The sequence below is a fragment of the Rhipicephalus microplus genome, chromosome 6 (assembly GCF_043290135.1).
Source record: "Rhipicephalus microplus isolate Deutch F79 chromosome 6, USDA_Rmic, whole genome shotgun sequence".
Classification (NCBI taxonomy): Eukaryota; Metazoa; Arthropoda; class Arachnida; order Ixodida; family Ixodidae; genus Rhipicephalus; species Rhipicephalus microplus.
In genome coordinates this window covers 84,570,788-84,583,312 of record NC_134705.1, presented here as the reverse complement: position 1 = coordinate 84,583,312, position 12,525 = coordinate 84,570,788, and the positions used below count along the sequence as shown (strand labels likewise).

Below are 12,525 nucleotides of genomic sequence, written 5' to 3'. Positions count from 1 at the left end.
GGTGCTCGAGTTGGACATGTACACTATGCATCAGTTTTTAAAACAAATGCTGTAGCATCCCTCGCGACATGCCTGATAATGTTCGCCAGCAAGCATTTGGTGTGACGTCATGGGCGCATAGAGAGTACGCATGCAAGCAAGCACGCGTGGCTTCGACCTCTGGGAAAAAGAAGGTTTCAGTTTTAACATGTTTGTAAGCGAAACTAGAAACTTCAAGCGGACTGGGGATAAAAGCAATGCCGTGAAGCCAGCGCTGCCGCTGTCGGTGCACAATGCTGGTTGTGCATGGGTGGACGTCGGAATTGCTTTGCTACTGTTTGCCCGGCTTTTGGCCAGAACTAAGTACGAGGTGTGAAAGAATGGATTTTAATTACGTGCTAATGAATTGCATCGCTTCTCGGCCTTTTGGCTAAGATCAAAGTGTAGTACACGTGGATCTCCCACTTTGATCTTTACAGCCAAAGGTCGAGAACGGTCCCTCCCGGGGAGCCGGCCGCCCTGGAAGGTCCCCCCCCCCTGGTCGCACGGAGCTACGCTGTTCCTGGGTCCACCTGGTTCCTCGGCCCTGCTGCACCTTCGAAGGAGTCTCCGGCCATCTACCGACGCGGCGGGCCCACCAGCAGGAGCAGACGCCCTCCGGGAGTGGTAAGAGTCCACGAGCCTTTTCTTGCCTGCCACTCCCGGCCCGGTCGTCAATGCCTGCTGACGACATCCACGGGCCCCGGTCCTCGTGACCACTTCATCGCCGCCGTCGTCGGAGCCTACCGGACCGGACATCAAGCCACGGGGACGTGGACTTCGACCGACCGGGCGTCCCAGTCAAGCCAGCGGGAGAAGACGCCCTCCGGGAGTGGTGAGAGTCTACAAGCCTTTTCTTGCCTGCCACTCCCGGTCCGGTCGCCAATGCCTGCTGGTGACACCAGCGGACCCCGGTCTTCGTGACTACTTCGCCGACGTCGTCGCCGTCGCCCCGGCCTTCCTGCCCGGACGTCCGTCCACGAGGACCTGGAGAAGTCCCTGCCTGGCCATGCCTACCCCCCGCCGGCCACCTGCCGTGTCCGTCGAGCCGCTCTTCCTGGGTTTCGGTAGCCGTCGGCGGCGTCCCGCTCCCCCTTCGGGGACGAGCACACCGGCGCCCCCGCCGGCCCAGCGGCCTCGTCCTGGCACACCCGCGTCTACTGGCGTTTCAGCGGCAGCATCGGGCCCTCCTCGCTCCCGACCGCCCATCATTTACCGGGGCATCATGACAGTGTACCTGCCGGTGCCAGGGCTCCTTCGTTGTCCTTATCCCTGTTGCGCGGGCTGCCAAGCCCGCACATCAGTCTCGCTCCGACTGTCCGCGTGGCGGTCCCACATGGAGCAGAAACACGGGGTTCGGCCAACGGAGCGGCTCTACCGGTGCGTCGCCTGTGATGCCCGGTTGAATTCGCTGTCCGCCCGCCACGATTGCCCGGGTCCTGCCTCGAACGAGCCTTACCACCCCTGCCGGTATTGCCCGAAGAGCTTCAATTGCGAACGCTCCTTGGCCCGGCACACCATGGCACGGCATGCGCAAGAGGAGTCCACTCCATTTGTACCTCTTCGCCCCCCACGGCAGCCTACGGCGACTACCTCCAGTTCCTCTGGCATAGAAACCACACCACGCTCCGGCCCAGCTCCTTCCGGTACAACTTGCCGAGCAGTACCAGCACCACAGACCCGAGCAACCGTTTCCCGGTCTCGAAGACGTCGTGGAGGCCATTCCTCCACATCGACGCCATCTTCCAGTACCGGGTCGGCCTCCAGCACTTCGGCAACCGGTTCTCCGTCGGTGTCAAGTTCCGAGACGTCTACTATGCCAGGCCACTCCTCTCCAACTTCTGGCTCCGGCTCTTCTACGCCTCGGCAATCGCCTTCGGGTCCCGGAACGCCACCGTCCGTGCCACCAGATCCTGGTCCCCAGTCCACGACTGGCGAGGTCTCATCCACGCCCGGCTCGTCTTCTCGTCGCCGTACCGGTCCCGGCTCCACGTCGTCGGCTTCAAGGGCTTCCTCACGGATGTCCACGGAGCTTGCCGACGTCTCCGGTACCGACGACTCCGACGACGCATCGGCCAACGAGCCGGTGGACGAACAGAGTGTCCCAGCTGCCGGCATCGTCGTCGACCGCCGCCCTCTGTCGACCAATTCCCGCTCCTCCTCATCCCCTTCCCTTTCCGAGCGGTTGGAAGACACTGGCGTGGATGAAGTCGACGACGGTGCACACGACACTCCTGTCGAAGCACCGACGATGGAGATGCCAACGGACCGCACCATGCTGCTTGCGGAGCAGGTCCGCGTCTTGCGAGCCACGCTCCGTTCAGCCCCAACGCCAGAATCATGGGCGACGTGTGAGCAGGCATGGTCTCAGGCTGTTGCTCTGGCTGCGGAAGCTGTCCGCCTCCCTCCGGCAACACCGGGACGCCCTGCTCGAGACGTCAACCCCGACAACGCGACAGAGATCCAGCGTCTCTACCGCAGGAACCGCCGACGTGCCGTGCGCCTGATCATGGAGGGTCCCACACGGTCCTGTACCATACCTATACGAGACATCCAGGACCATTGGGCCTCCACTTGGTCACCTCGCACGGCAGACACGTCAGCGTTGTTTCAACGACCAGCGGCTCCTGTTCCGGTCAACACGGCGTCGTTCTCGGCGGACGAAGTTCTCCTCCGGCTTCGGAAGTCGGAGAACACGGCTCCCGGACCCGACAGACTGACGTACCAACACTGGAGGTCCGTCGACCCGGAGGCCCGCTTCCTGTCCTCCCTGTTCAACGCCTGTGTTCACCACCGTCGCACCCCGGACTCATGGCGAACGTCACGCACGGTTCTCATCTACAAGAAAGGTGATCCCTCTGTTCCGGGCAACTGGCGCCCCATCGCACTCGGCTGTACTGCCTCCAAGCTGTACGCCAAGTGTCTTGCGTCGCGCCTGCAAGCCTGGATCATGGATCACCAGGTCTTGTCAAGGTGCCAAAAAGGTTTCCTCCCTTATGACGGCGTTTTCGAGCTGAATTATATCTTTCAGCACCGCATGGACGCAGCCAGAGCTGGTGGCACGGAGTTTTGCGCAGCCCTCCTGGACTTCGCAAACGCCTACGGGTCCGTGCCTCACCAAGCCCTCCTGGATGCCCTCCGTGGTTCCGGTGCTGGGGAGACGTTCACCGCCCTCATCGAGGACCTCTACCGTGACAACCAAACTGTCATCGTTGCTGCAGAGGGCACGACAGATCCGGTCGTTATCCACTCGGGTCTACGCCAGGGCTGCCCGCTCAGCGGGTTGCTCTTCAACCTGGTCATAGACCCCGTAGTTCGAGGCGTCCAAGGCACGGGCGACGACCACAACATCCTCGCCTATGCCGACGACCTGACGCCCCTGGCCGACTGTCCTGCTCTTCTCCAACAACGCATCGACACGGTCGAGGCGCTATCAACACCGCTCGGGCTATCTCTCAACCCGGGCAAGTGTACGACCTTGCACCTCAGCGGCGTCACCCCCGTCGGAATGCGGCCAACCGTGTTCCGGGTCTCCGGCGTCCCGGTAACGGCCTTGAGCGACTCCGAGCCGCTCCGCTACCTCGGACGCCCGGTGGGTTTCCGCCTTCCACAGCGAGCGGGGACCAATGTCATTGAGGACGCCATTCGCAACGCCACGGCAATTTTTTCGTCCCTCCTAGCCCCTTGGCAGCGTATTGACGCCCTCAAGACATTTGTGTTCCCTGCTCTGAACTTTTCCATGAGGTGCGGCGCCCTGACTAAAACAGATTGGCACCGGTTGGACCTTGCCATCAGGCCCATGGTCAAGCGAACACTCTACCTACCGGTGAACGCCTCGACGAACTACGTCTACGGGAGCGCCTCCGGAGGAGCAGTAGCGATACCGGTGGCAGCGGAGTTATACGACATCTGTCGTATCGACTCCGCTTTCAAGCTCCTGACGACTTCAGATCAGTCGTTGCGGGATCTCGCCCTGTCCGACGCTTACGAGATCGCCTCCACCCGCCTCGGATGGGAGGCTACCCGTTTCGAGTTGGAGGCGTACCTCTCTGGCGACCGACAGGTCGTCCACTCAAGGCCGGCAACCCAGCTGCGCAGCGTGTGGACCGAGGCCCGTAAGGCGTCCCGAAGACTACAAGTCTCGTGGTCCCTGCGGCCCGACAACGTTACCATCACCTGCGGCGACGCGACGCTACCTTCAACACAGCGGAACCGGGTAATGCGAACGCTACGAGATGTGCTGGCCCACGTCAGGGACAACGCCCTCCATGACCAACCGAACCAGGGAAAGGTGATGGCCTGCGTCTCGGCGGATCGTGCGAGCTCCCATTTCATCTCCACGGGAGCGTTCACACACTTCGCCGACTGGCGGTTTATCCACCGGGCGCGCCTCAACCTGCTACCCCTGAATGGCGCCGTCATGTGGGGCCCTACTGACCGAGACCAGCGTTGCCGGGTCTGCGGCTACGCGAGGGAGACGCTACCGCACGTGCTTTGCCACTGCATGACGCACAGCGCCATGTCTCAGGCACGGCACAACGCGGTGGTCTCGCGCCTTCGCACGGCCGCTGCCCGCGACTACACCGTAGCGTACGAGAACCGGCCGGTCGGCGACACCGGACTGCGTCCTGACCTTGTCCTGGTTCGCGGGGAGGAGGCCCTGGTGATCGACGTGGCTTGCCCGTTCGAGAACACACCGGAGGCCTTTACCAACACGCGAAACGACAAGGTCGCACGCTACCAACCCGTCGCCGACTACCTGCGTCGCCGCTACCAGAGAGTAACGGTGGCCGCCGTCATCGTCGGGGCTCTCGGCGCTTGGGACCCGGCCAACGACCGCGTCCTCCAGCGCCTGTGCTCCCGCAGCTACCTGCGTCTCATGAAGAAACTCTGCGTGAGCGAGGTGGTGGCAGCGTCCCGCGCCATCTACCACGCGCACGTGGGACATGGACGCAGCTAGACGACCGATGACCAAGACAAGACCCACCGTCTACGTCGCCACATCGCCCACCACCTGCCAGGTGCCCTGACTAAGCCGCTGCTGTTCCGGCGGTTCCTGTGATGACCTACATCCTGGCGTCCCTGGTACCACCATCCGCGTCCACTTCCAACTGGCTATCCCGGTGCTATGTCCAGGAACAATACGATGTCGTCCGGCTTATTCCAGACATCCCATGCATTGTCTGTAACATAATAAAATTTACACTCTGTTCTTATCAGCTTAATATCTGATACGGATCCTATTTGGATCCAAGATATTAAACTTATTTTTGTGATGCGGCGGAGTGCTTGAAGCTTGCTTCACCTCCGCCACGGGTTGGCCCGGTATTGCACTACCTCCGGGATCGGCCCACTCACCCCCTGCGGGGTGAGTTCGACAATAAATTCAATGATAGAAGGAGTGTTCGGATTTACCCATGATACCGGGGTAAACGGCTTGGGTGCGTCGAGTGTCCGAGACGGTGGCGGCACGCCGCCCCGGCTGACGCGGTATTCGCGTGCAGGGAGTGCGCTAGCTGTGTTTACACTTACGATTGCTCTGGGAAAATAAATGTTTCCGTGTGTATTTCATATATGGAGGGTCTCTTTTATTTTGTTATGTTCACACGTACATACTCAAGTTTCTTATTTTTTTTAACGTTCCTACTCATATTAATAAAACTATTGAGGAAATTATCATTACTGTTTCGGAGGAAAGCTAGAAGTGTGTATACGATGTGTATGCATGTGCGATGTGTATGTATGTATGTGTGTAGAAGTGTGTATGTATGTGCCAAGCTATTTCCGCTTTTCGAATTCACCCGTTTCGCAACGAAAAATAAAAAAAGCCTCTAGAAAATGGGGTTTGGTTGGTGTTTCTGTTTACAGTTGCAGTGGCAAGCGAAGGCATTTTTATTTCACATCTTCACGCGGCGTCTGAACCTGAAGACGCGTGCTCTCGCCACGTCTACGCATCTACACTATTCCCCATCACAAATTAAAATCGCAAAGAACGCCACAGGACCCACTCCGCACACACCTGCTGTACGGTGGAGCGGCAAAGCCCCGATGTGCTTTTCCTATGTCCACTGACCTTTGGGGTTTGACGTCCCAAAACCACCATATGATTATGGGAAAATTTCGACCACCTGGGGTTCTTTCACGTGCACCCTAATCTGAGCACAGGGAAATGCAGCCGCCGCGGCCGGGATTCGATCCCACCACCTGCGGGTCAGCAGCCGAGTACCTTACGGCCATCAGACCACCACGGCGGGCATCGCCTTGTTGATCAAACACTTCATTTCTGAACACCATCTCATACCAGCTCATCCACCGTTGGCTCTCGTTAATTACAACGAACATCCTCGCACGCTCACCTCAATGGAATTGCCAGTTGCTGGAAGTTCCAAGAAAATTGCGCACTAGACGTTCGGACGCACCACGCACGTACCTGAAGCGACGTGGACCCCAGGACGCGTGAGATCACGCCCCGGGCGCGCTTTGCCTCCGTACCCACTCGTCACTCCTCACAGCTTCACTAAGCCGAGTATGTAGAAGTCGAAGAAGCAGAACAACAAACCAGCCAATCCCCCACAGTGGGTGTGAGCCACAAGTGAAGGTCAACAAAAACAAGCAACACCAGCGAGCGCAGTGACGAAGCTATCGTAATGGGGCGAAATAATCCACGAATATGGCTGCACGTTGACGCACGGTCGCATTTGTGCAACCACCCGTGTCTCCCGAAGACCGTCTGTCGCGCGTCTTCGACGAAAAGCGCAGGCGAGTACTTCTCCACTGATTTCCGCGACCACTTCACGACCGCCTTCGGCCGCCTCATGTCCGTCCGGCACGATCGACGGAGCGCCGCACCAGCGCCTCGTACACGCCACCATAGCACTCCTACCCCTCGGAATCAGCAAAACTCGGACGTTTTCGACCACGACAGACAGAACCTGCCGGCCCGTTGAACGCTTGAACGACATCGCAGCGTCAAGTCGCACACTCACGTTCCGTCACCCTCTGCCACATGATCCTTCATTCACCGGCTTCACAACCCACGCGGTAGACGTTTCGCACGCATTCCCGGGTCTGCCTTTCACGGCAGGACCTTCGTCGACCTCGGTGCGGTGTTCCGCCACGTCGGAACTTGCAAGGCATATGTTGAGCGTGCTGAAGCAGCCAAAGGCACCACCTTTTTGCCGATGATTGTGGGCGTCGTTGCAGAGGCGTTGCTTGGGCAGCCGGCGTAGAAGCCATGTTGGATGGGTGACGTATTCACATTTTGCACAGTCATTTTTTTTTTTTCCTTCCTTCCAGACTTTGGTGCTCGAGTTGGACATGTACACTATGCATCAGTTTTTAAAACAAATGCTGTAGCATCCCTCGCGACATGCCTGATAATGTTCGCCAGCAAGCATTTGGTGTGACGTCATGGGCGCATAGAGAGTACGCATGCAAGCAAGCACGCGTGGCTTCGACCTCTGGGAAAAAGAAGGTTTCAGTTTTAACATGTTTGTAAGCGAAACTAGAAACTTCAAGCGGACTGGGGATAAAAGCAATGCCGTGAAGCCAGCGCTGCCGCTGTCGGTGCACAATGCTGGTTGTGCATGGGTGGACGTCGGAATTGCTTTGCTACTGTTTGCCCGGCTTTTGGCCAGAACTAAGTACGAGGTGTGAAAGAATGGATTTTAATTACGTGCTAATGAATTGCATCGCTTCTCGGCCTTTTGGCTAAGATCAAGGGTCGTGTAAGCAGTTGCCTCGCGCGAGTCACTACGTCGGACCCGGGGTCACGTCACGCTGACCTCATCCCCGGGGTTCAAGCCTCCAAGAATAGCCTGCGGGGCGCTGCCGTCTCCGACGTGCGACCGCTGCCCCTGGGTTTCGGGCCTTCCCGCCCGGTGCCCGCCTGTTCCATGCCGGAAGGAGCAAGGTCCCCGGTCCACGCCCGCCGTCCCGGAGCCCCCCTGCTGCCTACCGGCCGCCTCCTGATCCTGCGCGGCGCCCGCCTCGGCTGAGCCGCTACTACCAGTGTGCAGCGCGCCTGCACGACACAAGTTTCCACCAGTCACGCCCCCTTCCACCGGCGACAACGCCCTCAGAATGGCGGCCACATCCGATTTACCTGTGAGAGAAAACTGTTTCCTGTTTACGGCGCCGGATGGCGACGTTTCTCTTGATGACTTGATCGATGCAGTCGAAGTAGTTGCAGGCGATGATAGTGTGTTCGTGTTGCAGCATATGGGCGGTGCCAAGTTTCTCGTATGCACCCGTAACGCCAGTCAGGCAACTAAGTTAATGGTGGCTGAGGGTTTCCGGGTGAATGGCATAAGCGTACCGGTTGAGGCCGTAGGGCCGCCGGTCACGTATGTAAACGCCTACCGGTACCCAGCCTATATGCCCGACGAGATACTTGGCAACGCCCTGGCGCAGTATGGTAAGGTGCGGGGCATTTCGTTTGCTACTGTGGCCTCCCGTCAAAATAAGTTAAACGGCGTCAGGGTCGTTAAAATCGAAATGAGCAAACCGGTGCCCAACTTTGCGACCATTGCGGGGCACCGTGTCATGTTCGAATACCGAGGCATGAGGCGGGTGTGCGCACGATGCAGCGAGGTGGGCCATATGGCGACCGCGTGCTCCGCACCTTACTGCAAACGATGTGGAATTTTCGGGCACGACACTGAGGGCTGCTCAGCCGAATGCAAGCGTTGTGGGGGGCAACACGGGACGAGAGATTGTTTTAGGAGGCGCACCTACGCGTCCGCCGCACGCGGTTTCCCCTCAGTGACAAACCTTGAGCCGAACTTAGCGCAGTCGAGCGGCCCCTCAGCACCCAGGCCAGGCGTACTCCACTCGCGCATGCAAGTCTTGACGCCCAGGACCGCGGCTCGCACGCCGCCGACAGCTTCCCCCAGCCGAGACCATGATACGGACAGTAGCTTGCTCGCAAGTGTCCCTGTGACAAATTCACCCGCCAACGAGGAAGAGAGGCCCGAGAGGAATGACGACACCGCCGCCACGTCATCAGAAACAGAGTCGAGTGACCTCGAAACCGTCTCGACACCCTCGGCTCCTTCTACACCGTCCGCCCCCCTGTCGGGCCAGGATGGCTGTCACAGCACTTCAGACACTGCCGCAACAACTGACAGGGATGAGCTTCCCCTCTCCATCTCAAAAGCGCCGGTGAATATGCTCGCCCCAGTGTCCGCTCAGGACTTAGATGACGGCATTAAAGACCCCACACGAGACGACCTGCCCATCGTGAGCCGCGGGTACTACGAGCTTCCGGATGACCGCCACCGCCACGGCGCTCAATCAAACCTGCCGCCCACCTCCCGGCTCCCCCTTGATCACGCGCCGCCCCACTTGAGTCGTAAACCGGACCCGCTTGCGTCACAGCCAGCGCCAGGCCGTGATGAGCGGGCACGCTCTCGCTCGCGCCGACGGCAAGGAGAGGATGATAAGAAGGATCCGAGGGGGAGAGCCACAAGCAGAGAGGCGCGGCAGCGGCGAACCGGGCCGGACGCCAGGAGCAGTGACAGTGACGCCCCCCCGAGGGCGAAGACGCAGAAGCTAGCCCAGAGCACCGCCGGCAAAGGGGAACCGCCCCCTAAAGCCAGCGAGGCGTTTTGATTACCTCGCAACAGATGGCAGCGCAGGCGTAAAGCCAGCGAGGCGTTTTGTTTACCTAGCCACAGATGGCAGCACAGGCGAGCGCGCCGTTTGCTGTTCCCCCCTCGCTGAGCGCTCCACCTCCCGCACACTGATGCCCCCCCCCCCCCCCCCCCCCCCCCCCGCTCGCCCTCTAGTTCCCTCGAATGACTGACCAACTCCGCTTCGCTACCTGGAATGTGCGCGGACTCCGCGACAAAACGAAGCAAACCGCGGTCATTTCGTTTGCCCGCTCCCAAGATATTGACCTGCTGTTCGTCCAGGAGGCGAATTTCCGTTCCCCCCTCGACGTCGCGCACTTCCGTAGCCTGTGCCAGGTCGAAGCTTTTTTTTCCTTGACGAGGGCTAAGTCCTGCGGGGTCGGGGTCGTCTTTGTCTCCGGGAGGTTTAGACAAAAGGCTCATTGCGCGTTCGGGGCCGATGGCCGCACGTTGATAGTCGATATTTTCATCGATGGGCAGAAAGTCCGGTTCGTCAACGTGTACGCGCCTGTCACGAGATCGGAGACCAATCCCTTCTTCAGGGAGCTTGGAGAGTTCCTGCTAGCCCCCCTCCCGCATGTGGTCCTGGGAGACTTCAACTGTGTGGTAGACGCTACGAGGGATATCCGGGGACCGGGTCGCGGTGGCTCAGCCTACCACGCAAAAGAACTCATCAGGGTGCTCCGCTGCCTGCGACTTTCCGACGCATGGGTCGTCCTCCACGACGACGATTTCGGCCCCACCCGAGTGTCAAAGGCCACCGCTAGCCGGCTCGACCGTGCCTACTTACCAGAGTTCCTACTGCCCTCCCTAGCAGCGTGTGAGGTGCTCCCGCTACCATCTGCTTTGACTCGTCTCTCTGACCACGCGCCACTGTTAACCACAGTCCGTGCAAAGCCTGGCCCCAAATCGAATGATATGTCGTGGCGCCTGGATTCGGCACTACTGAAGGATCCAGTGTCCGTTCCACAGATCCAGGCACGCATAGAGGCCTCGATCAGAGCGACCTCCCGCATAACACCGACTACCTGGGACGACCTCAAGGCGGCATGGAAGGCTCTTCTCCAAGAAGAAGGTAGTGAAAGAAGAAAGCGCATGACGTCCGAGATGAATGAGATACTGCGCAGAATGCGTATCATTCAGAGTGCGGACATCCTCACCACCTGTACACGAGATTACCTCTCCTCCCTTAAGGTGCAGTACGAAAGACTACTTCGGGCGGCTAACGGCGAAAGATGTGCGACTCGGGCCGCCTCCGATGAACAGTCAGAGGCCGCCCCGCGCGAAGTACGCGGAAACGGCTCGGTACGCATAGTGGAAGTCATGCGCCCCGACGGTACGCTCACGAAGGACCCGACCGAGATCGAGGCGACTTTCTTGCAGCACTTTGAGTCAGCGTTCCGCGAGCCGGACCCCACGACGACCCTCTCGGTGCCAGCGTGCCTGTCGGAGTTGTACAAATCCCTAAAGTGCCTGGAAGAAGATCAGGGCTCGACCATGTGTGGCGCAGCCACGTTAGAGGAGTTGAGGGCCGCGATCGAGCAAATGCCACCGAACTCGGCCCCCGGCGCGGACGGCCTCACCGCGGGCTTCTATGCCACTTTTTTTGAGACCCTGAAGGAACCGCTCCTGGCAGTCGTCAACACGGTCCTTGAAGGACTCGCGAAACCTGCCTCTTTTGGCATGGGGCGCGTAGTCCTTATTCTGAAAGAGGGTGCACCGCGGAACACGCCGTCGTCGTGGCGTCCAATCACGCTGCTCAACGTCGATTATAAGATCGTCGCTTCAATTCTAAACAGTCGGCTTAAGTCCTTTTTGCCAGACATCATTGGTCCGCATCAGGCCTGCGCAGTCCCGGGCAGGTCAATGTTTGCCAATCTGACTGTCACAAGAGACGTCTTTCAATACGCATCTGAGAAAAGAGTCACGGGAGCCTTTCTTTCCCTCGATCAAGCAAAAGCTTTCGACAGAGTTAGGCACACTTACCTGTTCGAAACGCTTCGAGAGTTCGGCCTCCCGCCAGGTTTTGTACAAGTGATCGAGCTCCTGTACTCTGATCTCAGATGCCACGTAGTGGTAAATGGCTCCACGACAGCTACCTTCCAATACACAAGAGGGATAAGGCAGGGGTGCCCACTCGGCCCGACCCTCTTTGTACTCTCGATAGAGCCGCTACTCTCGTCTCTTGCCAGCGATGCGCACATCCGAGGCCTCCCCCTCACAGGATCAGCGGACTTGAAAGTGCTCGCGTACGCCGACGACATCTCCCTTTTTGTCAGGGACCCTAGTAGCCTCGACCGTTTTCGCCAGGTCTTTGCATCCTACGCCCTCGCATCAGGAGCGCAGTTGAACGAGGGAAAGTGCAAGGCACTCCTATTCGGCCATTTCCCGGCGCACGCGATCGGCAACTACGAGGCGGTGAGCACAGTGAAGGTCCTTGGTATATACTTTTCCTGTGAAGGAGTTGCGGCCTCGACGTGGTCCCGAGTCCTCGAAAGGGCTGAACAAGTGTCAGAGCGCGCAGACCTGCGAGGCCTGACGCTTAGAGAGAAAGCCGTAGCGGTCAAGACAAGCATTTGCGCCCTAGCCTCGCATGCGAGCCGAGTGGCGGTGATGCCCGCAAGAGCAGTAAGCCAGCTGTCTAAGCTCATAAACGCATACATGTGGGACGGGAAACCGCCACCGGTGAAACAAAACATGCTGCAACTGGCAACGTCTGAAGGGGGTCTCGGTCTCCCGCATGTTCTGACCGTAAGTAGGGTCCTGGCCCTGAAAACCGCCCGCATGCTCGTGCGCGCGAGCGATTACTTGGGTCGCAACTTACTACTGTACTGGAGCGGAGTGAGGCATGACTGGTTGGATGCAGGCCGTCACA

At 59.2% G+C, this 12,525-nt stretch overlaps 1 non-coding gene across 1 annotated transcript; it reads left to right on the top strand.

The window, feature by feature from the left end:
* The first annotated feature begins 5,187 nt into the window (after positions 1-5,187).
* On the top strand, positions 5,188-5,377 carry LOC142766295 (U2 spliceosomal RNA). The gene has a single exon (XR_012884475.1). It is a non-coding gene; the product is annotated as a U2 spliceosomal RNA (small nuclear RNA).
* Positions 5,378-12,525: the final 7,148 nt, after the last annotated feature.